The 24,837-nt window shown below is 38.7% G+C and overlaps 1 protein-coding gene across 4 annotated transcripts in view; it reads right to left on the bottom strand.

The window, feature by feature from the left end:
• Nucleotides 1–24,837, bottom strand: part of LOC307113920 (uncharacterized protein C8orf34) — a gene marked incomplete at both ends in the record, with an annotated part of 253,601 nt that overhangs the window by 101,468 nt on the left and 127,296 nt on the right. The window lies entirely within an intron of this gene.

The raw sequence follows: 24,837 nt of genomic DNA, 5'->3' as shown, positions 1-24,837 counted from the left end.
GCAAACAAATTTTCCTGAGATTGTAACGACTCTTAGTCCAAGTCATGAACTGGCCTTCTATAATCTGAAGAAGGCTTGTCAATAGATCCTTCCATAGGCATCCCCAACTGAAAATCTTTTCATCTACATGAGTAATCTGGACAAATACTTAGGGTTTTAACTCAACTTCATGATAGTCATCAAAAACGCATCTCCTTGACCTGGTTGCAAAGGCTTATTTCCCTGTTTCAGGGAAATAGCTGCCACTTCAAAATTCTGCTTAACCAGTTATAAGCTCCTCTCTTGATCTCATGGTTACTCATGCAATGCAGACATTATGTTGCCTGAGAACATAAAGCACTTTTCAGCTAGCTAATTAACCTCTCATGAGAATGTGCTGAACTTTCCCTCACATCACTCTTCACCACTGCAACACCCTGATCCTACCAGAATAAGGAACCTCACAATTTTCTTAGCTCAGTTAGGAAATCTGCCTGCCTCACTTACGTTTTTTAATAACTGAAAACTTGACCTAATATTATTCGTTGATAGATCATACATCAAAATTTGACCTAATATTATTCGTTGATATATCAAAACTTGAAACTGGAATGGAATATGCTACCACCAACTTAAGCTTGCCTTTAGAATACAATCCTTTGGGTTATTGCACTTACTTAAGCTTGTCAACTATCCAAAGACCACAGAATAAATACATATATAGGCACACTTTTCTTTTTTTTTTTCTTTTTTTAAATATGACTTGGGATGCGTTGGAAACAAAGGTGTTCTCAACTCTGCTGAAAACCCTATCAAGCCCTAACCGATTTGGCTCAGTGGATAGAGCGTCGGCCTGTGGACTGAAGGGTCCCAGGTTCGATTCCAGTCAAGGGCATGTACCTTGGTTGTGCGCACATCCCCAGTGGAGGGTGTGCAGGAAGCAGCTGATCCATGTTTCTCTCTCATCAATGTTTCTAACTCTCTATCCCTCGCCATTTCCTCTCTGTAAAAAAAATCAAAAAAATATATTAAAAAAAACAACAACCCTATCAAAAGTGAACAAGTGCCCCAGCCAGTTTGGCTCAGTGGATAAAGCATCAGCTCATGAACTGAAGGGCCCTGGGTTTGATTCTGGTCAAGGATACATATCTCGGTTGCAGGCTCGATCCCTGGCCCTGGTCAGGGTACATGCGGGAGGTAATCAATCAATGTGTCTCTCTCATGTCGATGTTTCTCTCTGTGTGTCTCTCCCTCTCCCTTCCACTCTCTTAAAAATCAATGGAAAAATATGCTGGGGTGAGGACTAACAAAAAAAAAAGTGAACAAGCTGTTTAAGACATGTTTAGATATACTCTTATTTCATAAAGATGTAGCTATTATAAAAGTTGGGGCTCATGAAAAAATAAATAATAATGAAGCTCAAGGAAATACTCTAGCAGATCATTTTGCCAAATAAGCAACCTTAACCATAGACATCATGCTATCTAAACTCATCGAGGATAAATACTTACAGGAATTCAAAGAAACTATTATGAATATCAACATTCAGCCCCTAATTCTAGAGAAAAGGAAGAAAAAATATATGGTTCTAGCTTCACTCAGATAATCTTTGGTGCTCTCAAGATAGCTATTGGGTGACATTACTTAGTTTCAAATGGATAGTAGCTAAATTTCTCCATGAAACTACTCATTATGATACAGATAAATTGCTTACTGTGTGAAATCAACATGACTGGGTAAACTTTCAAAGACAGTAGAGGTCAATTTTTAGTCATGTTTTCTTTTGTCAACAACACAATTCTAGAAAAACTGTAAGATGGGATATGGCCAGGAAGAAAATCTTCAAGGGCTCTTTGAACACTGCATAAATTTTAAGCAGCTTTCACACTACACAATATTTTAATGTTTTAGTTATATGTTTATTTTCAGGAAGGGTTGAAACATCTCTTTGGCAAAAAGCTACAGTCTTTATAGTTGCTAAAAAGCTGCCTGACTTTTTGTTTTCAATCTTGGGAATACAAACTTTTATATCAAGTACCCAAGGTACACACTTCCCAAGAAACATTAAAGAACTCATTACTCAGAAACCATGGAAAGGTGGAATCAATAACATTCTTAAATGAACTTAACCGAACTTTCAGAAATCCTTGAGCTCCCATGGGCAAAGGTAGTCCCACTCACCCTTAATCAGTATGGTCCACTCCCTGGGAACACATTGTTTACTTCCCTATGAACTGGTAACTGTGGGGCCAATGTGCTTCAGGATTTCACCTGATGCTGAGCTCTACTCTCTGTATCACACCTTGTAAAATACTGCATGGGACCCATGTACCTACTCAGTCCTATCATCAAGAGGTTAGGGTCATATTTAAAATACCTTCTTACAGCCTCTTCGTAATATTCAACTATGATATTTTGTCCATTGGAAGATACATCTGAAAAAAAATTGCTCTTGAACTTCATAGAAGGGATTTTATCAAATACTATAAATTACTAATACAGAAGTAAAACTCTCTGGAGTAAACCCTTGGATTCACATTTCACAACTAAAGAAGCAATCCAGAATCAACAAAACAAGAAGCTATTATAATAGGGAACCTCAAACAGGATTCTTTAGAAAAGTCCAATGACCCTCAGATAGTGGACAGTTTCTGCCCAAGATGGTGGATCAAAACCCCTACTAATTCCTATTTTGTTTTTCATCTACTTACTTACAATCATTATTCTCATTTTCTGTAGACTCCCGGTTGCTGCCCAAACATGATGGCCCCTTTTCCTCTTCTGTCTCTTCTAGATTGGAGCATAATCAGTCTACCACCAATCTCAGATTATTCAGCTAATGTAAGGCCATGTCATGAATAATTCCTTTTTCCCTGGGTACCTGTGTGTTCCTACCAGATACTACTGGACTTCCTTTGCAGCCAGGATAGCTAGGATCACTTTCCTCATACTAATAACTCATGCACTTTAGGAAGAGTATTACAAAAATTATCTGTATATAGGCACCCTAATTCTATAAATCATCAAACTGGAAATTATAATTCAGACATGAGCTCTAAATGAGGCTACCCCTGATTATTCAGGCACTTTACCTAGGGGAGTTATTGTTTCATTGTTTATACAAATAAAGCAGTATCTATATATATAAAACCCTGATATGCAAATAGACTGAATGGTGGAACAACCGAACAACCGGTTGCTATGACGTGTGCTGACCACCAGGGGGCACGCGTGGATCATGGCGGGCATCGGCCGGGACGTGATGGTGGAGCAGGTGAGTGGGGGCGCCAGACCAAGGCAGGGTGCCGGTCGCTGTCATCAGGGCGAGCCTCTGGTGGTCACTGAAAATTCTTGGCTCCTGTGGGCTATGGTCCCACCCAGCGCTTGGACCTGCTGCTGGTGCAGGCCCCGTTCACACCCGCTGCCAGTGCTGGAGCCACCGCTCGCACCCGGCACCAGCCCCGATCACTTGGCACCGTCAGTGGGTGCAAGCAGCAACTGCCGGCCCCGATCGCCCTTCAGGGCTTCTCCACCTCCCCCTGCTCCTGAGGGATGACTGGGGCCGGCAGCCGCCTCTTGCACCCGCTGCCAGCAATGGTCCCGTTCACACCCACTGCCAGCACCAGAGTCGCCGCTCGCACCCACTGCTGGCACCGGCCCTGCTCACACCCACAGCTGGTACCGGCGCCACTGCTCACACCCACAGCTGGTACCGGCGCCACTGCTCACACCCACTGCTGGTGCCCAGTGCCAGTCCCAATCGCTTGGCGCCATCAGCACAGAGCCAGGCTGCCGGCAGACAGGGGACCGGGGGCCATGGTGCGGAGGATGGGCCAAGACCCGCCCCTGTGCCCACCACAGCTTCATGGCCCACAGTTCCTTTCAAGGTGCATGAATTCATGCACTGGGCCCTAGTTTCCAATAATAGGCATCATTCAAACATGATATGTAAAACATGTATCATTTTAACTCTGACGGAACTTATAAATACTATTACCTCTACCCTAGATGAATATAGATCAGTCTCAATGCCTTGGCAAAAATAGTGATGAACAATCTAGATTTCATGTTCACTAGTCATGGTAGTATCTGTGCCATTGATAATACTACTTGCTGTATTTGGCTCAATGAAACAGCTAAGGTATAAAAGAGTGTATCACCTTAAGGAAAAAGCTACCTGACTCTTTAAGATTGATCTCTTATGACCTATGGCAGTGGTCGGCAAACTGCGGCTCGCGAGCCGTGATTTGTCGCTCTGTTGACTAATGAGTTTGCCGACCACTGACCTATGGGGTTGTTTCCTTGGCCTTGATTGAACAATTTAGATTTTTGTTTTGGATACATTTTTCCCCCTTTTTAAAAAATATGTTTTTATTGATTGTTTATAAAGAGAGGAAGGAAGAGAGAGAGAGCAACATAAACATCCATTGTTTGACTTCTGTACCCAGCCCAACCAGGGACTTAACCCACTACCTAGGTATGTGCCTTGGTCAAGAATTGAAGCAGCAACATTTGGTACACAGAATGATGCTCAACCAACAGAGCCACACAGGCCAGGGCTATAGTCTACATATTTAAATCCAATAGTCACCGCTCGTAAACAATGTTCAGGGGACCATTAGCACGTGATTACACTGCATCACACAGTAATTGGTTCTGTTGTCCGTGGTGTGACTTTCTGAAGCAGTTTTATTTTTTAAAATAAGTTTAAATTTTAATATCCTTAAATAGACTGTTAATGGTCCTTGTTCTTTTAGCGGTCACAATACCAGTCCATAGAATTCTATCATCTATCATATTAGTGCTGACACGGGTCTTAAAAGCTTCTGTACAGCACTGCCTCATCAGATGATCACCATGTTAATACAACATCAAAAAGTTAAACTCTTTTGATAAAACTGACTATGGAGATGAGTGAATACTCATCAAGCAGTGAAGATCTGGATCTCTAGTCTTACCTTTTGGCCAACTTCCTACAAGAAAGAGAATAACCAAAAGAGGGACCTGAGAGATTGAATATATAGTAGTAAACACACACTGTACTGATCACATATGATCTTAGAACAGTGACCTACAAGCTCTGCTGGGATTAACCAGAGAGGCCAAACCACAATCTCTGCAGCAGTTGGCCCAAAACATTCAGTACTTGGTTACTATAAACCAGCTTCCCCTCCTTTACCCCCAGTGCCAACTCAGAACCAATAAAAAAAGAGCCAAATATGCTCCCCAAATCAATTGTATGAGATAGTCTGCTTCTAGTTAGCCTGCCTCTAGCCTCCCCAGGTCAACTTCCAATCAGAACATATCTCAAGCCTTACTTTTTTATTTTTTCATAAAATAAAAAATATTTCCTACTTCCCTACCTGCTTTTGGGTCTCTGGCAAACACAAGTGATGGTGGGTGACTGCCTTGCTATAAGGAGCTCTGAATAAATAGCCTCTGCTTGTTCTCAGTTTAAAGGTCTTCATTTATTTCCTTCATGGCAACCTTTAAATATACATCATGCAGAAGAGATATCACATATTACAGTTCCCCCTGTGACTTCAGAGAAGAAATGGGTCTAAGAAGAGGGAAGGGTATTTCTGAGTCTACATAACAATCTTCCTACATTTATAGCTATTCAAAGGCATATTGAGCAGTGTTCATGAGGGAGATGTGAGTACCCCATCCATGAAGCTTCTAAAGCAGAGGTTGGGTAATTATGGTGGCTGACCTAGAATTTTGCTAAGCATTGTACTAAATGATCTCTCCAGTTGAGTCCAAATCTTAGTTTCTCTCAAACTCTGCCATTACAATTCTATGATGGATTTAAGGCATATCTGATACTGATAAAAATAGAAAATTGAATGTTTAAAAGCAGACTATTTAAATGAAGTAATCTATTGAAGGCTATATTGCTATGAATTAAACTAAAAAGTTGCTCCCTTAGTTTTATTTTTTGAGCTGCAAAGTATACCCCAGTGACTTTTCAATGAAGTGAGTACTGAGTTATTATAGATACTGACATGAAAAAATTATGTGGTTTATTCTACATCAGGGAATAGATATGATGGCTACCCCTTACCTTCGAGGCCAAATCCTCACTCCCTACTTGCCTCTGCATCATTTTTCTACTAATAATATAAAGCACAAGGGTATGGAGCTTCACGATAATTATCTAAGCATTTGTAGGTTGCTTGATGTATGTAGAGAAAGTAACAACACATGAATTTGATAATTTCATTTTTAAAGATTGCCTAGCCACCATATCCCCATCTGGGTCTCACTTCTTTTTAAAGATTTGTTTTTTAATTGATTTTTAGAAAGAGAGGAAGGGAGAGGGAGAGAGAAAGAAGGACATAGATATGAGAGCAAAACATCAAACATGGATCTGCTGCCTCCTGCATGCTGCCTACTGGGGTTCGAGCCTGCAACCTAGGTATGGGCCCTGACCTGGAATCTCACTGGCAATCTTTTGTGCACAGGACTATGCCCAACCAGCTGAGCAACACTGGCCAGACTGGGCCTCACTTCTTTTTATACAGCTCAGAATAACTGTCACAGCATTTGGGTGGAGGGGAGAGAGAATCCTCGAGTAAGAAGCCTTCTAGAATTTATTTGCTTATTCATTGAGACTTCAGGTTGCTGCAAACTGAAACTCAGCACCTGCTATGGCATGAAAGTATCAGATGTAACTGTGATGATGGCAGTGAAATTGATTCCTCTAGTCTTGGGAGAGGTCTTACTTGGACAAATATTAATTTCTTCATTTGTTAACTAACATTCATTCTCTCAAAGAAAACCAATAAACTTCCTTACCGAGCTTTAAAGGGTGATGCAACTATAAAGAACCTTGCATCCTGTTTAGTCATTGAAGGTTGCTAATAATCTGTGTTTGGTTTACAAAGAATAAAAATAAAATACAAATCTAGGCCTTCATAGTTCCATTCCCTTAATAACTTTAAAGGGAGCAGGTGTCTAGGATTAAATAAGCAAGGGAAATAAATCAAAATGCCTAAACCTAGAAAAATTTAGAAAGTTTGCATAAATTGAGAGGATAAAAACACATTAGCGAATTTGAGTAAGAGCTTGTCCAAGGAATGTTTAATGCTGGATATGTCAGGGGACAAAATGCCAGGAACAGTTTTAAGTACAGAAACTTAGAATCTTAGAATATCAATAGTATCAGCCTCCCTCCCTCCCTCCCTCCCTCCCTCCCTCCCTCCCTCCCTCCCTCCCTCCCTCCCTCCCTCCCTTCCTTCCTCCCTCCCTCCCTCCCTCCCTCCCTTCCTTCCTTCCTTCCTTCCTTCCTTCCTTCCTTCCTTCCTTCCTTCCTTCCTTCCTTCCTTCCTTCCTTTCCTGGCTATTTCCCTAAATAAAATATTTCCCATGATGTTCCCCAACACCCAATTTGGTGCTATAGGTAGAGCAGATATATACCCTCTTGGGTGGTAAGTAGATACAAATTCAGTATAAGGAGAGACTCTGGCCAACTAAAAGTCTCTGTGAAGCAATCAAAAATACTTTTTTAACCAAAGAATCTCATAATTCTTAAAGTAAAAATGGTATAGAAATATTATGTAAAAAATTACCTGATGGGAACTTTTAAAAATATACTTGATCTATTTTGATACTCTGAAATCAAACTAACTAGTGAATGGCAATGTACAGTTAAGAAAGTAGATAGCTTTCATATAATCTATCCCAAAAAAACATACACTCACACACATACAAAATAAATGTTTCAAATGTTATAGAAAACATATAGGAAAGCAATTAACTGAGTTTTAAAAAATTACAGATATTGTCTATGAGCATTTGGCACTATTTTATTTTAATGAAGCAGAATAGTTTCAGTTTTCTGATGAAAACCTAAATGTAAAGGATTATTAGTAAGATCAATAAGTTGGGTAACAGGTAAGTAGAAGTATACAAGCCAAACCCAGGAGTGAAGGACCTTTCAGAGCAACAAAAGAACATGAAAAAGCACAGAGATTTGAAAGTACATAGTATTTTGGGAAATATTATGCATCTTATATAACTACTAGAGGCCCAGTGCATAAAATTCATGCATTGGGGGGGGGGTGTCCCTCAGTCCAGCCTACACCCTCTCCAATCTGGGACCCCTCGAGGGATGTCCGACTGCCCGTTTAGGCCCGATCCCCGTAGGATCAGGCCTAAACGGGCAGTCAGACATCTCTCACAACCTAGGACTGCTGGCTCCCAATTGCTCGCCTGCCTGCCTTCCTGATTGCCCCTAACAGGTTCTGCCAGCCAGCCTAATCACCCCCTAACCACTCCCCTGCCAGCCTGATTGATGCCTAACCGCTCTCCTGCCAGCCTGATTATCCCTAACTACCCTCCCTTGCAGGCCTGGTCACCCCTAACTGCCCTCCCCTGCAGGCCTGGTCACCCCTAACTGCCCTCCCCTGCAAGCCTGGTCCCCCCTAACTGCTCTCCCCTGCAGGCCTGGGTCCCCCCCACTGCCCTTCCCTGCAGGCCCGGTCACCCCCAACTTCCCTCCTCTGCCAGCCTGGTCACCCCTAACTGCCCTCCCCTGCCGGCTTGATCGCCCCCAAGTGCCCTCCCTTGCAGGCCTGGTCCCTCCCAACTGCCCTCCCCTGCTGGCCTGATCACCCACAACTGCCCTCCTCTGCAGGCCTGGACCCTCCCAACTTCCCTCCCCTGCTGGCCATCTTGTGGCGGCCATCTTGTGTCCACATGGGGGCAGCCATCTTTGACCAATGGGGGCAGCCATCTTGTGTGTTGGAGTGATGGTCAATTTGCATATTACTCTTTTATTAGATAGGATAACCTGAGATGTATAGGGATAGCAGAATGTAACGCCAGAGAATAGTTTAGTCTCAGATGACAAAGGGGGATAAAATGATCAAGTCTGTAGGTGTATTAATTGAAATAAACAATTTTCTAAATTTATAATATTAACTTTAGGAATATTCTTTTTAAACATAGTTGATATTATAACTAATATAATCTATAAAATAGTCTTCATTGAAATACATATTCAACTAATATATTCAATGAATTAGGTTATAAATATATTCCTCACAGCTATAAATTCACTACTCATTAACATATTATTTAAAACTATACAATTACATATTCAACTAAATATCAAAAATATATTAAATATAGTCAACATAACCAATATAACCTAGAACTGTATCTTCCAATTCATTAGTCACTAACCACATGTTGCTATGGAGAACTTTCAATGTGGCTCGTCCAAATTGAGATATGCTGTAATAGTGCAATACATACAGTATTCAGAAGACTTAATACAAAATATCTGATTATTAACTTTTTATATGGACTATGTGTTGAAATAAGAATATTTTGGATATACTGATTTAAATAAAAATGTATTAAAATTAATTTTACCTGTTTCTTTTTCCTTTTTTTAATGAGACTGCTGGAAAATTTAAAATTACACATTACTTCAATTGATGGTTCGCATTATATTTCTACAGGACAGTGCTGTTCTAGAACAAATATTTCATGAATATCTTAATAAAATTATATTTTTAAATAAACTATACTATGTTATATCATATAGTTTTAGACTAAAGATTTCCTTACAGTGATGCAAATAAGAACAATTTCTTTTTTTTTGGCTTCTAAATAAATCTTTATTGTTCAGATTATTACAGTTCCTCTTTTTCCCCCTATAGCTCCCCTCCACCTGGTTCCCACCCCATCCTCTGCCCTTACCCCCCCCACCCCACTGTCCACATCCATAGGTGTAGATTTTTGTCCAGTTTCTTCCTGCACTCCCCACACCCCCTTACCCCCGAGAATTGTCAGTCCACTCCCTTTCTATGCCCCTGATTCTATTATATTTACCAGTTTATTCTGTTCATCAGATTTTTTATTCACTTGATTTTTAGATTCACTTGTTGATAGATATGTATTTGTTGTTCTTAATTTTTATCTTTACCTTTTCTTCTTCTTCCTCTTCTTACAGAATACCCTTCAGCATTTCATATAATACTGGTTTGGTGGTGATGAACTCCTTTAGCTTTTTCTTATCTGTGAAGCTCTTTAGCTGACCCTCAATTCTGAATGATAGCTTGCTGGGTAAAGTAATCTTGGTTGTAGGTTCTTGCTATTCATCACTTTGAATATTTCTTGCCACTCCCTTCTGGCCTCCATAGTTTCTGTTGAGAAATCAGCTGACATTTGTATGGGTACTCCCTTGTAGGTAACTGTTTTTCTCTTGCTGCTTTTAATATTCTCTCTTTGCCTTTTGCTCTTGGCATTTTAATTATGATGTGTCTTGGTGTGGTCCTCTTTGGATTCCTTTTGTTTGGGGTTCTCTGCGCTTCCTGTAAGTCTATTTCTTACACCAGGTGGGGGAAGTTTTCTGTCATTATTTCTTCAAATAGGTTTTCAATATCTTGCTCTCTCTCTTCTTCTGGCACCCCCATAATTCTGATGTTGGTATGCTTGAAGTTGTCCCAGAGGCTTCTTACACTATCTTTATATTTTTTTATTCTTTTTTCTTTTCCGGTTGGGTGTTTTTTGCTTCTTCGTATTTCAAATCTTTGACTTGATTCTTACGATCCTCTAGTCTGCTGTTGGATCTCTGTATATTATGCTTTATTACAGTCAGTGTATGCTTAATTTCTAGTTGGTCCTTTTTCATATCCTCGAGGGACTCATTAAATTTATCGGCGGTTTCTAGAAAATTCTTGAAAAACCTTATAACCATGGTTTTGATCTCTATATCCAGAAGTTTGCTTTCCTCCATTTCTGTCATTTTTGACCTGTTTCTTTGTCTCCACATTTTGGCTGCTTCCCTGTGTTGATAGAGTGGCTTTGTGTGCTAGGTGTTCTATAGGGCCCAGTGGCTCAGCCTCCCCAATTACCTCAGGTGGACACTCTTGGTGCACCCCTTTGTGGGCTGTGTGCACAGTCTTGTTGTAGTTAAGCCTTGATTGTTGTTGGTATCACTGGGAGGAATTGACCTCCAGGCCAACTGGCTGTGAGGATCAGTTGTGTCTATGATGGGAGAACTTCTGTGCAGGAGACACCCTTATGGGGCAGGACTTGCTTCAGTGGGGCTTTGGTACTCACTGTGTCTGCCCCCTGAGTGTGTCCCTTATGGATCTGAGGAGTTGTAATCTGGATGGTTCCACTCTGACCACTGGGTACACTGGCTCTTGGATCTCCAAGAAGGTGCAAAGTCAGCCAGTGCCTGAGGCCACCCAGCAAGAGCTACGGAGAGATCTGCAGATTCCTCTTCTTTGTTTGGGTTTTGGAGGTGCCCAGATGAGGTCCAGCTGTGAAGCAATGCAAGCTGCTGTGGAGCCTTGGGCCTTTTTTTGGAAGTTCTGGGGATCTCTGACGTAGCTGCAGTTTGTTAGGTAATTTTAGATTGCAAAGGGCCAGGCCATTCATATGCAAAAGCCTCTGTGCACAGCTGGGGTAGGGCTGTAAATTGTGTGGGGCATGGTCTCAGGGAGTCAACAGGGCTGAGCAAACAGTAATGGCTGACCTTCAGCCCTGCCCTAAGAGGCCCCTGGGTCTCAGTGTCCCATACTAATCACTGCAAGCACCTCTGAGAAAAAGCCGCCTTCATGTTCCGGCCCAATGCCAGACAGTCCAGTTTCCCCCCCGTATGAGTCTGGGACCCCAGAAACTCACCCGGAACTGGAGTTCAGAGCAGTTTGGAGCTTGTGTCTCCCTCCCGATTGAAAAAGACAATTGCGTCCTCAGTTGCCAGCCCTTTCCGCGTGCGCGCCTCCGTACCTCTGTACTTTACTGCTGCAGCTCCTCTGAGTCTCAGTGTGCTTTTCTCTTCCCTTCTAGTTGTAGAATTTCCACTGAGTCAGCCTTCCTGTGGTTCTGGATGATGTCCGTTTTGTCTTATATAGTTGTAATTTTGAAGTGGTTGTGCAAGGCAGCAAGTTTAGGTGTTTACCTATGCCGCCATCTTGGTTTCTCCAAACACATTTCAATATATCCATTAATATTTATGAAAAAAATATAATCATATTCATTGTCTCTATTTAAAAGAATATTTACTTTCATTACTTGCTATCCTACTATTTGGTTTCATTTTTATCCCACAGTACTTATTACCTGACTATATATATTAATCAGGTATAAAGATAGATATATATGTCTATATACCTCTGTGTTTGTAAATATATATATACACACATACTTAAACAAAACATACATGTACATATACAGACACACACATATACACATTCCTACAGTTATTCATTTAATTTTAACATTTTGTTTCTTTTCTGATACCTCAACATAGGAACTAAGTCTTTCTCATTTACTATCATAATCTCAGTGTTTTACAAGTGTATCCAGCACAGAGTAGGCATTTGTTGATCTTTACTGACTAGAAAACTTTTGTATAATTTGATAATCCTTGTTAATTATTTGATCAATTGATCTTTGCATGGGATTGACTTTTGGAGAATGGGTTTTTGAAGAAATACACTTGTTGCACTTACCTACACAATTTGGAACCAGGGAGATGAGGCAGGAGGAAGCCTGCATCAATGCTGCCTGTATAAGCTTCTGAGGGTCTGGAGAAAGGGTGAAACAGTAAAAGACAGAAATATACTAGAGAGTAATTGCAGAGGTAGGGTCAGTAGGTTGTAGTGAACTATTGATTGAGAAATCCTAACATGTTTCTCCATCTGACCACTTTTAGGAAATACAGGAAGAGATAATAATACCTTTGCTTTTGCACATGCTGAGATGGTGCTACCTTTAAGATAGCCATATGGGTATTTGGTAGACAGTTAGAAGAACAAGTCTGGAGCTAGGGAGGGAGTGTGAAATGGAGCGACAGACCAGATGGCTGAGAAAAGCTGGTATAGTTATCAGCCTAGCAGTTAAAATCAAGCAGTGACATCGATGCCTAACTTTCTTTACAAGAAAAATGTGTACATTACATGAATATTATCTGTAAAAGAATAGAGTACTATATCTATTTTTTTATAATAGAAAGCCCAAAGCAATAATTTATTTGTTAAAGTAACCTATAAAATTGTGATGCATCTTTTGAGTCACAGGGACACTAATTGATAAAAATGAACAAATTTAAAACTACAGACATGTCAGCACTTTATCTTTATACCATCCAAATAAGCAAGAATTAATCAAGCAAAGAATTGTTTTGATTTAATTTAAGGAAATAACAGCTGCCTTGATGAAATAAACCCAGGACTTTCATTTCACTCAAGTGTAATCCATGAAATAATTTACAGCTGCCTGATCTAGACAATGTGAATTTTCACATCTGTTTCTAGGAACTTCATAACAAAAAATTAAAAACTTTCCAAACACAAGTCCCTTCGCAGTGATTCAATGATGGTTACACAAGAGTTATATGGCAGTTTCTCCCTGCACTGCAATTGGTTTGTTGATTTACGTCAATAGAGCTGATTTGTTCAAGTATTTTATGCAGATGTTATACATTCCGAGTGAATTATTAAAAATAAAATAAATGTTAAGAAAACATATAAGAAATCAGACAAGCTTAAATAAAATATTTATGAAAACTTTTTTGCTATGTGAGACAGCTATAATTCTTTAAGAGGAAAAGAAAGAATATAGAGTGAAGCATAATTCACTTTCCGGGGACAAATTCTGGTTGAAAGGTGGAAGAAGGAGGTTCAGGCCATGCTTCTATTGATTCCCTCTTTCTACAACCATGCCTCAAATATAAGCTCAGCATTCTTTCTTAGAACATCAGAGTAATACAACTTAACCAAATTCATAAATATTAAGAACAAAGTGGTAGAGAGCAGAAATTTTAGGTTGTAATTTTTACAAAATATCCTTCCTTTAAAGCATTTAAGTTAGAATTGCACTTGAAAAAAAAAGTCTTGTGGAATTGAAATGCTATGCTGAATTTTCCCTTTTTAATAACATAAGAGAATGTTACAGAATATTTACTTTCCTTGACCACATAAGAGCAATAAACAAAGAAAGTGATTACACCAGTAAGTTACAAACCATGTTTATGTAAATTTAAGTTTACATGTAGTCTATGTCTTCTATCCTTAACTTGAAAGGAGCAAGAAATTTCCTGAGATATCCTTTAGCTACCAATTCCTGTTTAATTTCTTTGACTATCAATAGCCAAACACATGATGACCACAAACATTTGAAAATATTTAAAGGCTAGAATTTGTTCACTTAGATTGCAAATGAATCACAAGACTTGTGCTAATTGAACCCATCATTATATAAATTGTGAAGGCTTTTCTGTTAGTCAGACAAATTAAGACATCTGGGAGTGGTTTTCTCCTTCCAATCTGGAAGAAAATGTCAGTGCTTCCAGCAAATTCAAACCCAAACACTCCCCAAAGTCTGGTTTCTGCAACGGAGTGCATCTTTATTTTTCTTAAATTTCACCCACCACAAAATGCAAGAGATTATATTATATACACACAAAAATTAACTTTTTTTCATGAAACTTTTGTTATCCTCTGAAGGTTTGACAGATAGAGGTTGTGTATAATTCTCTTTCAGTAAAATTCACTGAAATTCCAGGCATGTGGACTCACATTATATATGCAGACTGGCCTGGTACAACTGAGCCCAGGTACAGCCCTAATTGAAGTGAGGACACAGTGTGACCAACTCAGAAATCTAGAGACAGTGTCAGAGGCATGGTATTGGGACCAGGTTTGAGGGGCATAGACAGGAGATTTGAAAAGAGCTTAGAAGTAGAAGTCTTCAGGAATACAACTGGAAAACAGAGAGTGAGGGGAACCAGGCAACATGTTCAGTGCAGACATAAACAAGGCAAAGATGATATCTAGGTAGTCTTGGGGAAAGGTTGCTTAATGTTTTCAAAAGGCTGGATTAGGTAAAATATTAACTGTATAGACTGATAGGCAAAAAATGTGTGATGATTTTCAAATATGAAAACCACTGCTATATCTTGCTTACAAAAGCTTATCATTTTAACTACCATTTAGAAGTGTATGTATTCTATCTTACTTCCCCTGGGCTGTATCTCTCCCTAAAGCACTCATATAATTATTACCTCTCAATAGTGAGAAAGCATTTCTCAACCCAATAGTTTGGTTATGGAAGATGGCTGGCTCTTTTAAGCACCATTATGTTAGAGCAAGCATTATTTCAGCTGGTATAGGTGATTCACTATACTAACACTTATTTTTTCTTGTTTTAAAACTAATGATTAACCCTCTTTAATACAATATTTATATTCCCATAAACTCTGGATCAAATAAATAAGGTCCTATGTTAAGAACTTCTTATATGCATTGTATTAATTTGTTGACTGTTAATGATCTTTGACCATTAACCTAATCATTGTACCCTGTACCATGTCTGATGATATTTTTATTCTTTATCCAGACCATGAGTATTAATTGAATTCCTATGGATGAGTGTTTTAGCATTGGTTATAGAATGTGCTAACTCAAAAAAAGCCTTTTGGTGAAAGCACAATAAATTCATACACTAATTGTTACAATCCCAATGCTAGCAGTTAAGTTTTCTGTACCCATGCTCTATACTCATCTTTAGTCAAGTTGACTCTGCCTGAAGTCAGTTTACTTTATATACATTGCACAGACACACAAAACTAAATTGATATTATATTAGTGATTGAACTCAAGATTTATTCTTAGTTTACTTTTTTCTTGGATTTCAAATGTTACAAGTCTTGGATGGTTCACATCTTCTACTACCTCCTTCCTTCCTCTTCCTTTTCTTATATTCTATCTTTATTTTTGCTTAAGTCTTAAGCTTTGGTAGTATTCTTTCTTCACTAAACCCTTGATCATGTAGACTTTTTTTGCTTCAACTTTCCTACATTTCATTTCTCTTTGAACTTCACAACCTTCCATCTCTGAAATTTGTGCTACTGATATTGAGATTTTCAACCCATCATGCAATATTCTCAATGAAGCAAATATTAACCAACTTAATGCATATTAAAAAGGAGGGGAAAAGGTAAAAGGAGGGGGAAAGGAAAGTAATTTATTATGCTTATCACAAGTGGTAGGATTCTAAATCTAGTATGATAAATCTAAAAATTGTATTAAGCATCATAGCTACCCACTGTTATCTCCCTTCAAAACTTCCTTTATTTCTGTCTTATGCTCAGCTCTTAGAGATAAATAAGAAAAATAATTAAATTTTAGAAAAAAATTAAAAAGAAGAAGATTGTGGCTGGCCATACACTAAAATTGCTGCTGATGTGTTTTGGCTGTGGTTGCCGACTCATTCTCCCTGTGGTGTGCCACAGGCGAGAAGCAGGCACAGGACATACCTTTCCCATCCTGACATGCGAGCCACACGCCACAAGATGTTGCCACCCTGTCTGACACGTTGTAAATCCACTTTCCGTTCTGTGCTGCTTTCTTGGAATTCACATGCTTTTCTCATCTCTTACACTTCCAGACACGAAGCAGTGCCACCCCGAATGAAATTTAACAAAACCTTTTTCAACTCTGTTCTATTTTCTTGGAGAGCTGCCTCTGGAACTGTTCTTTAATAGCATGCAGCTTGATGGCACCTGAGAACTTCATCTCACATCCTACATTGTATAAGTTTTTTTGAGTTTTCAAAAAATGGGTTTTTGGTGATAAAGAAAAAATATAAAAATCTAAATATGTACAAATTGGCTATAATATTCTATATAGAGCAATCCAAAGATGGTAATGTTAACTTGGTGTGCCCTCTACCTAGGATGTCCTTACATCAAATAAAACCATACTGGCTTCTTTTGCTTCAAGTTTCTGTTCAAAGAGGGAATTTCCTTGAGTATCCTACAAGAGCATCTTCTATTATTTAATCTCCTTTATCAATATCTCCATAATATTTGTTATATCCCAGAATGACATTATATATTTACTGTTCATCATTTGACACTAAGAAATTTCTAGGAGGGCAGAGACTGTCTCACATTTTCTGTATAGTCCCTGGAACTTATGGGTGCTCAATAGGTATATATTGAATGAATCATCCTGACACATGATATACATGTCATTATTATCTTCATTTTATAGGTAAGGTATATTATAGATAAGGTCCCTTAGAAAGCCTGAATGATTTCCCCAGAGTGTACAGTATTAATTGGAAGAGATAGCAATTAAAGCCTGATGGGTCTGAGGATCAGCTTTTATATATACATACAAATACTTACTATAAATGGTTTCTCAAATAATTTTATTACTATTTTTCACAGTATTACTTGCTTTTCATGTTTCAATAAACTTCTACTAGCTAACTCTATATGTAAGATACTACTCTCCAATGTCAAATTTTAAAGGACGGTTATCACTTGTTGAGTGCCTATTAAGTTTTAATCACTCTTTTAGGTGCTTTCACATATTACACCTTATTTTTCCCTTCACAACAACCTTATAAGGCATTGGTTCTCCACGATGGGTGATTTCTTCCTCCCTCTATCACAAGGAGACAGCCGGCTATGTCTTCAGACATATTTTGTTATCATAACGGGAGTGGGGGAATGAACCAAGTTTGAATTATGGGATCTGACACTGGAGTTAGAGTTTAGTTCGATCAAATTACACAGCTAGTATGTGGTGCAACCTGGATTTGAGATCAGGTCATCCAGCCACATAGCACAACACCCTGCTCACACTACATTACTAATTAACTCTACATTACACAGAGATAACTTAGTCTGGTAGGGCTACTCTGCTTTTACTTTATCACCATTAACACCATTCTCAGTATCTCATCATTGTACCCTCACCCCAAATAATATCTTAGGAATGGGGATTTTGACAGGAAATTTCACGAGACTATGAAAGAGATAGTTAAATTGAACTTTGCACAGCAAAACTTTCCTTAAATCACCTTTAAACATCTTGGATCTTTCACAACGTTTTGCCCCCTATGGCTGCTTCATAGTTTGCATTCCATCTTCTTTTTCCATTCTCCCACCTTTCATTTCCTGACTGCGGCCTCATCTGAAGTCCTTTTGAAGTACAACTGAACCTACTTACAGTTTGCATCCCCACTCAACACCATGATTAATCAAACAAAGATTCCACCTTGAGTTTTATCTCCCTCATGAAGTATTTTCTGTCATGGCCATTCATTACAATGCCTTTTGGTATTATGAAAGCCTCATGCCTATGAGCATACCATCAACCCACCGCTCTGCTGTGTAAGCAACACACACATTCTGGTTCCTTTCCTGCTCAGATCGCTGTGATTTCTTTGCCCGGCAAGAGCACTGTACATGCGAAAGAAAACAAGAAGAGATGAGATTAATATGATGAACACATCTGGGCCAGCATGACTCAAAGACGGCTCCATGATCCCTGCTTTTTGGTACTCATGCCCTTGAATAATTCTCACCTGTTGAAGATAGGCTGAACATAGGGACTTGGTTTCTAACTAAGAGAAGGAAGCTAGGTTGATTGGAGGTCACTTTGGGATTGGGTTATGAAAAACTATACCTTTTATCTTGCTAGCACACTTTATTGCTTTTTTGGCTTGCATATTGATGAAACAAGTTAGGGAGGCCCAGGTGACATGGAGCTCAGGGTAGCTTTTGACCAACAGCCAACCAAGAACTGAAGCCCTCAGTCCAACAACCTTTTAGAAACTAAATTCTGCCAACAACTGTGAGTTTGGAGGCAAATTATTCCCCAGTTGAGATTCATCAGGAGGCCTGCTGATACCTTGATTACAGCCTGTAAGAATATTTAAAGTAGAGGACACAGCTGAGCTGTGCCTGGACTCCTGATCCCCCCCAAAAAACAAAACAAAACAAAACGGTGAGATAATTAATGTGTGCTGTGTTAAAATGTTAGACATATGGTCATTTGTTACACAGCTATAGGTAATAAATGAAACATTCAAGCAATTTTTCTTTTCTCCAAATTATGTGGAATAAAATTCCTAGTGAAATTCTAAAGAATTACTTTAATAGGTAGTTTTACATTAAATAACCTGAAAAATATATATATATATCAGTTAAAATTCAAGACTACCTTATTTTAAGAGACCTGGTCATTCAATTTATTCCTTAAAATCTTTTTCTAATTTCAAAAGGGCAAGTAAAATTCATAGTTATCAAAATTTAACATTTAGCCAAATTTATGATATAACCAAGTTGTCTTAGGGTATTTTTATATACTAGTACAGTTTATAGTACATTGAAGTCCCACCTCTAATTGTTTTACATAATACTATTATCCACAGCTCATAATATTTTCATATAATTCTGCTATTTTAATTATTATAAGGTTTTTTAGTAACCGATTTCCCGCTTGCATTGTAGTGTTGATTACAGCTATGATTTATCTGATGTTGTGTCTTAAATTCAATCCAAAATTATAACATTGTTTGGATAGGAAAAATGATCTGCTTTATGAGTCTCAGATTCAATATGTGGTTTCCATGAACACATTCTGACAAAAAATGGAGTCAGCCTGTAGCAGCTTTTCATAGAACACATACATATGAACACACACATATATGCACACTCATACACAGGCACACACAGGCACATCCCACCCATACTTTGCTGGAGTACTAAAGTTCTGCATGACCCATTACGTCCCACACAGTCCTACCTCAGCATCTTAAGATGGACTACAGCCATGGCTTAGATAAAGCCAGAGCCAGGGAAAACTTGTCCAACATTTTGTCTGGGGTCCACCTCCTGAAACTTATGAAATTAGAGCACTTTTTCATATAAAACATATTGAATATGTTTCCAGACCCAACTTCAATATATTGGTGTTCCCACATCCAGACAAATATTTATAGATTCCTAACTCTATGAAGCACTATTTCCTCACACAAACACTCTATCCTGGAAGGTTTGGTTTATTCATATTCTCCAAAACACATGCAGGCTGCCCAGAATAAAAAATAATTAAGATGGGTAAAAAAAAAAAAAGGTAGCATTCTTTATTTTCTATAAGTAATCTGAACATCCATCCTTTTGAATAATGGGGAAAACAGAACAAACAAAATCGTCTGTGTCCTGACAATGGCAACAGGCAGGTCTCTGTGCAGGTTCTGATGCGCCTCATTGTGCTCCTCACTGCACTCTCACCCAGCCCAGTGTCTGAGCACAGCTTGTGCTCAGCAGGATCAGGAGCCTGGCTATCCATCCCTTCATCCTTGATCCAAGGTCCCCTTTCCTCTGGATCATCTGAGTCCCCCCTGTGACCCTCACAGGGCATGCAGCAGCCCCTGGCCCTCCTCTGCATAACATAGAGCTTGGGGGGGATTGTAAGTGCTATCAGAGGTCCATCTTACTGGTCACTTCCTTTCTACCCGTTTCTGTACTACAGAAATGGAAACCACTGGCCCAAGAGCTCCCAGATTTTACACTAACCAGTCTAAAGTTTGTTGTTGTTTTTTTAAATATATTTTATTGATTTTTTACAGAGAGGAAGGGAGAGGGATAGTTAGAAACATCGATGAGAGAGAAACATCAATCAGCTGCCCACTGCACACTCCCTACTGGGGATGTGCCCGCAACCAAGATACATGCCCTTGACCGGAACCGAACCTGGGACCCTTCAGTCCGCAGGCTGACACTCTATCCACTGAGCCAAACCGGTTAGGGCTAAAGTTTTTGAGTCAAGATTCTGTCATATTCATCTCTAATCCTAACCCACCTGAATGTGTCTACATGCCACACAACTGGGATTTCTACTCTGAGGTTTAGCCAGGACACCTGGCTATATCTTTTCCTACTATTCGGGATTGCATGGGCTTTTCTCTTCCCTCTTTGGCAGGTACCTCTCAACACCCCACTTTCCATTATGAATATGATCCATGATCAAACCTCGGAGGAGCTTTCCTTTGAAGATGCAAAGGGGGAGCTTGTAAAATTTAGACAATACCTTCCTCTCTCCACAGGTATTGCTTTAAGATGACTGTAACCCTTTACCATCAAAAAAGTTATCTTTGAAACATAAAGCTGATCAGTAAATAACCTCTCGCTTTTAATTGGTACCTCTTTTCCTCTGAAGTGATAGCTTCACTGTGGTCAAAGGCAATAGGAAAACATACTTTAAATTTAAGAAATAATTTAAAATTTAAAGAAACATTCATTTAATGGCAAAACCTTGTTTCTTACATGCCCTCTTTATTGTAGCCTACATGTCTTTGTTCATATTTTCCTCTCATCTGCAAAGCGCTCTTATGATTTTTCTACCAATAAAAATCATATTTCTCTTTCCAAGTTCAGCTCAAAGAGTATTTCCTTCATGAAGGCTTTCTCATCACCCTAGCTCACAGTAATTACTCATTTCCATTGAACTTTAGTGACACAGTAACCCATGGTATTAGAAGCTTAATAGCAATCTTGGCATCATTATTTAATTTTCAATATTAGCTCATTCATTGACTCATTTATTGAGAACTGACACATAGATGTGGATCATCTTTTACCTGTTCCCTACCATGTCCATTCAACTCCTATTAGTTTGATAGAAAGCTTCTGAGCTACGGGCTAATTTTATCCCTTTTAATTTTGTCCACATAATTTTGAACTTTTAAACAAAGTGACCTTTGGCAGAGGTAAACAACTATATACAGATAAAGAAATAGAAAATAGATAAGGAAAAAAAACTATTGGATACATGAACTGCATCTTTATGATGGCATTAAGGGCCTTTGATAATTATTTTAGGAGCATAATTTTGATAATCACTCTTGCTATTTTATAAAAATTCAGAAAACATGAATTTAAACATACCTCAAAATTATTTTAAGAAAATCATTATCTGTTTAAAACATTAAAGATGGCAAGAGTACTGCAGGTTTTGAAGACTGGTTTTTTAATTGGTAAGTAAGGAGTAGTCATTCAAATAAGAACACAGCATAGAAAAAGGCATACAAATTGAAACAAGACATAAAACTCTTCTTCATACACAAAAGAAGTTCAGTCCCTAGGACAAGAATTCCTACTACTTCCTCCCCATTGTACCTTCAAGTTCAATTCCAATAATATCCACCATTCTTACTTTCCTTTAATCTCATTGAAATCTACTGGGTTCAAAGCCAATCACATTAATTGATTTTGGTCCTATTTATAATGGCTAGTCTATAATCCTGTAGGTACAGCTTTCTAGAAGAAGAAATACATATTCTCAATGTCCCCATACAAAAATAACCATACTGTGCATATTGCAAAACCACTAATACATAGTCAAGTGGATGAAGCGTTTAATGGTTCTAGAAACAAAGTCAGCCATCTGTTGGCTAGCCAACGCCTATGAGGTAGGCAGGGATTTTAATTTTCCTAAACATGAGCATATTTTCCTGGATATTGACTTAATTAAAATAGATTTTAAGACTTATAGGAAAAACCATTTTAGAAAAAGGTCCAGAGATACATAAAGAAAGAACTTAACACAAGTAATGATGTAGGGAAAGGGACATGTAATTATTTATTTATTTGTCAGTGTTCCTCACTAATTTTAAGGTCCTGAAAATCAGTAACCATAGCATACTCAACCTTCTATCTCTAGTACTATGAATAGTTCATGGCATATAATAGATATTTAATAAATGTTCGTTGAATGTATAAATAAAGAAAAGGTCCTTATGGGAAATACAACTCGGTGAGTAAAGTGATATTTACCTATGAAAGGTCTTCAATGGCAATATAGGTTGAAATGATCAGAGGAGCATAAGAGGTTTGATGCGATTTTTAAAGTATTTCAGAACAGTGGAGAGGCGAAAGAAATGGTTTAGTGGTTCAGAATGTCATCTCTACAGCCAGGCTACTAAGATTCAAATTCTGATTATCTTCCTACTAGGTTTGGAGCAAATTGTTTAACATCTCAGAGCCCCAGCTTCCCTATGTGTAAAATGAGGAAAAGCAATGGCCAATTCGGGATTGTTATGTTGGTTACATAGTCAATGCATGAGAAAGGCAAAGTACTGTCTGGCACATAGATGGTAGTTATGTTGTTATTAGTTTGCAAAGTGACTAAGCTGGATTGGAAGTGGAGGCTCTGCAGGTGATACCAAATGACTGTCCTATTTTTTAAAGCTACAGGGGAGACCATTCCACCATCTTTATATTCATTTAACAGGTACCACGGACCAGCATAGTTCACTCCCAAAGTAGCCCTTTACAAGTGTGATTTTTTGAACTTTCCAGGAAAGGGCAACAATACAAACCGTAACATTTGACAACAAAGCCATACTCATTTGAAATTAATATGAAAAACAAAGCTTTTCTCTTCTGACTCACTGGAGTACAAGATTTCATTGTTGGGACTCTGCCTACTGCTTGTTTGTAAATACATGGACAATTGAAGTCAGAGACTAAACTAACAAGCATTTTGCTGTTTACCCTTTAATCAAAACTTAGCAGACTAAAAAATCCATAAAAAGTGGGTACCAAGTAATATATGACAATCTCTCAGATGTAAAAAGTTCGATAAATTAGTTGATACTGACTTAAGTTCATATCACTACAAAATGAAAACTATAAAACTTGTGGAAAAATAACATAATCTTTCAGCTTAATTATAAAGACTAACAAATTTAAGTAGTAGCTTTTCTTTCACTCTGAACTCAATAATGCTGTGTTTTGACTTCTATGATACAAGTACTTTAGGTTCAAAACATTACCTGAGCCCGGCTGGCATGGCTCAGTGGTTGAGCATCAACCTATGAACCAGGAGTCACGGTTTGATTCCTGGTCAGGGCACATGCCCAGGTTGCAGGCTCAATCCCCAGTCAGGGGTGTGCAGGAGGCAGCTGATCAATGATTATCTCTCATCATTGACATTTCTCTTTCTTTCTCTCTCTCTCTCTCTCTCTCTCTCTCTCTCTCTCTCTCTCCCTTCTTCTCGGAAATCAATAAAAATATATATAAATTAAAAAAAACTTAATTGACTCTAAAGGTTTAAAGGTATCTCTCTATATATAAAAGCCCTTCGAGCTTTCAACCAGTCGCTATGACACGCATTAACCACCAGGGGGCAGACTCTCCGACCAGTAGGTTAGCTTGCTGCTGGGGTCCAGCCAATAGGGACTGGGAGAGACAGGCTGGACACGCCCTGGAGCCCTCCCACGGTCTCTCCTGGCCCCGATCATGCACCAGTGGGGTCCCTCGGCCTGGCCGGTGGCCTCTGCAATCCGGGACCCCTTGGGGGATGTCAGAGAGCTGGTTTCTGCCTGATCCCCACAGGCCAGGCCAAGGGACCCCACTGGTGCATGAATCCGTGCACTGGGCCTCTGGTTTATTTATAAAATGCATATTTCTTATAGTCTCAGCTAACAACCCAAAAAGGAACCTCCTGAAACCTCAAGGTACTTTATCTTAGACCTAAGAGTTCTTCAATTTTCTTTTTATAGGAATGCAGCTGACCTGACTTGACAACTAAAAACAAGATATATAACATAAACAAATATAATATTAATTCTAGCTTTCTTGTAAAAAGCTCACCAGTTTTCTTATGTCTACCTAATTTGCTTGTTTCCATCTTCATACCTTAGCTCGTGCTACTTCCTGATGGTGCTCTATATTAGTCACTTCTTTGAAGGCATATCTAAAGATTCACTATAACTATAAAATTTGGATTAATCCAAATTCTTTCTAATCAACCCGTGTTTATTTATCACTGGAGTACATAAATGAAATGTATACCACACTAATGTGCCCTCATTAGTTACCTTTAACTTAATCCTTAACTTTTTTCTCATAGTTTTCATGTGTGGTCAACTAAATAAAAATTGAGGACGGGACAATATCTTCTACTTTGTCCTACTGCTCTGGCTTAGTAACTATTTACCTCCCAAAGTTAAGTACCTCAGAGGTCTTAGTGAATATGTGAATAATGGCAAGAATATACAAAGTTTTCCTAGTTACTTTTAATGACCTAA

This window comes from Cnephaeus nilssonii (genome assembly GCF_951640355.1).
Source record: "Cnephaeus nilssonii genome assembly, chromosome: 18".
In the NCBI taxonomy this organism is placed as follows: Eukaryota; Metazoa; Chordata; class Mammalia; order Chiroptera; family Vespertilionidae; genus Cnephaeus; species Cnephaeus nilssonii.
This window is presented reverse-complemented; position numbering and strand designations above follow the sequence as displayed.